We start from the raw sequence: 2532 nt of genomic DNA, 5'->3' as shown, positions 1-2532 counted from the left end.
CCTAACTGGGCAGGTTTGGCTTGAATGTGAAACAGCAGGTTCTTTGTGTCGAGCTGGACATAATAAAAGGCTGCTTTTTCAAATCAGTTTGGCCTCTTGTTAAATTGTTTGGGGGGGGTGGCGCAAGGAGGGGTAATCTTGCTTGGTCTAACCTGGCTTTGACAATGTTGCTTAAACATGTGGTTTTTAAAGCTTCAAGTGCCTGAATCCAAGGAGGACACAAGATCTTGACTTCAGTTTGTTCCAAAACTGCCTCGATATTAATTGTGGCCACAAGCTTAACTGCAGTGAACCTGCTAGTCTGCCAATTTTGCATTTACACCTTTGTGCCCTAACATTGGTTTGCACGCACTAGCTTTTGCTCAGTGATGTTACAGCTAATCTCACTGCTGAGGTTGAAGGGAAATGGTGCAGTCTGGTTATCGACTGTTTTCAGTAGCAGGATTCATGCCTAACTAAAACTGGTATAGAATATGTTCTTGGTTCCCACTGTAAGACCTAGCAGAATGTTGTCTGTAGTATTTGGTCAGATGGATGCATCCCCCCCCCCCTTAATGCACATCCATACCTACATATCTTGTCATTAACAACCAAATAGTAATTCTCTCAAACTGGAGGGTTAAGTGGCGTACACCTGCTCCAGTCTGGGGGGGGTCAGTCTGAGGGGCTTATCTATGGCAGACAAGGTCAAAGGCCTTTGTGGAGCATAGGTATATCTTAACATGAGCAGTTTTCTCTAGTCACAGTATCAATGTCTGTGTGCAGGAGTGTCTTCTCCCCTTGATCCTCCTGCTTTTGCCTGTATCATCACTGAGCCTCGAAGGCAACCGGCAAAATCTCTCTGCACCCTTATTTTACCAACAAACGCTAATGCCCAGCATCAACTAAATGTTGTCTGGCTTAACTCTGCAGCTGGTTGAATTGTTTTGGGCAGCTACTGCTATAAAGTGTGGACTTACAGCACACTCCATGTACACCAAGACACAGTGTCAGTTTATCAAAATCTTCCAGGGGTGAAGTCAAGCTAAGGATGCTAGCTAACTAGGTCATTTGTAAGTGGATTTTTTGTTCTTTCACCATGTAAATTTACAAATTTGAACAAGGATGTTAAGAATTTAAAACAGTTCAGTGTGTTTATTGCTGGTTTATTTTGGCATCCATAGATGTTCAGGTTAGAGGCTGTATTTTGCCCATCTTTTGTCAAGAAATACTTCAGTGGATAAAAATCAGACTACATTTACCGGTTTTGAGTACATTTGAGAATTAAATCTCATCTTGCCCTTTAGTACATTGTCAATTCAATGCAAAGATATACAGTAAGTCCACAGTTTGGCAAAGGTGGTGTGATATCGACTCTATTTTACAGTAGGCATGTGTTCTATGCTGTTTTTAGAAACATGCATCTGCATACACTCATGGTAATCAATTAAACAGTCTACACTGTACAGCGTCACACACCTATTCACTGATTTACTGGTAAATGGCATGAACACATATGGGTCTCAATGTCATGCGTCCTTCTAGAGCATACTTCAAAGAATCTACTTTAGAGGTGTTGACACTGAACAGTTCTATGCATGCAAGGGCTGTTCTCTCTCTCTCTCTCACACACCTTGTAAAATGCAGTACTCGCACTAAATATCAGTGTAAAAGGACTCTCCAACATGCTCATGAGAGAAAGGAGAAAGCAATTGTTTTGGTTTAACTGCGTCTCCCAGAACTTATATTTATTAAAAGGTGGGGATATGTGACATTGTCTGACATTAGCTGCTTGATCACAACATAAAGTCTATTAATGCTCTTGTAATTATTGCTTTGAGAGAACAGCAGCTTAAGTTACTAGCCAGTGTTTCATGGCATACAGGTGGAACACCATTCCACATGCTATTAAAAATACAATATGCTTAATTCATTAAATATACAATACTTTTAAACAAGTTTTTAACAACTACCATGTAAATTTAGCATACCGATCAACAATAACACAAGTCCTCTACACACCCATCACTGTTTACAAATGTAAAAAGTACAGAACATAAAGAATGTGAACTCTTTTCAGAAAATACTGCAAACTGCTCCATAACAGCAAACTGACGGGTCGCACAGATACTGAATGGAACGTACTCGTAGCAGAAAAAAAAGGACTCATGTCAGGCAAAAAAAAAAAAGAAAAAAAAGAAAGAAAGAAAAAAAGAAAAAAAAAAATCGGCGAGGGGGAAAACGGCCTAAGACCGATTGTGCTGAGAACAGAATCTCATTGCCGTCCCGAACGCCTGGCGTGATCTCCAGCTTCTGTTAAGTACGGTATTGATGCTGTTGAGTAACACTACGGTGCAATCATCCCATTCTCTGCAACCAGCAGGTGAGGACGTTTGGTCAGCCTTTTAAAATCACCTGCTTTTATAAAACACATATGGCACATCAGCAGCCAGCGAAGAGCGTTCTCCGACTTTGCTTAACCATCTTTACCTTCCTACAGTCTCGTTTCTACAGTACATAATGCACATCTTTAACATCAGCAACCCTGTTACC

This window comes from Chanos chanos, chromosome 2 (genome assembly GCF_902362185.1).
Source record: "Chanos chanos chromosome 2, fChaCha1.1, whole genome shotgun sequence".
NCBI classification, from domain to species: Eukaryota; Metazoa; Chordata; class Actinopteri; order Gonorynchiformes; family Chanidae; genus Chanos; species Chanos chanos.
This window is presented reverse-complemented; position numbering follows the sequence as displayed.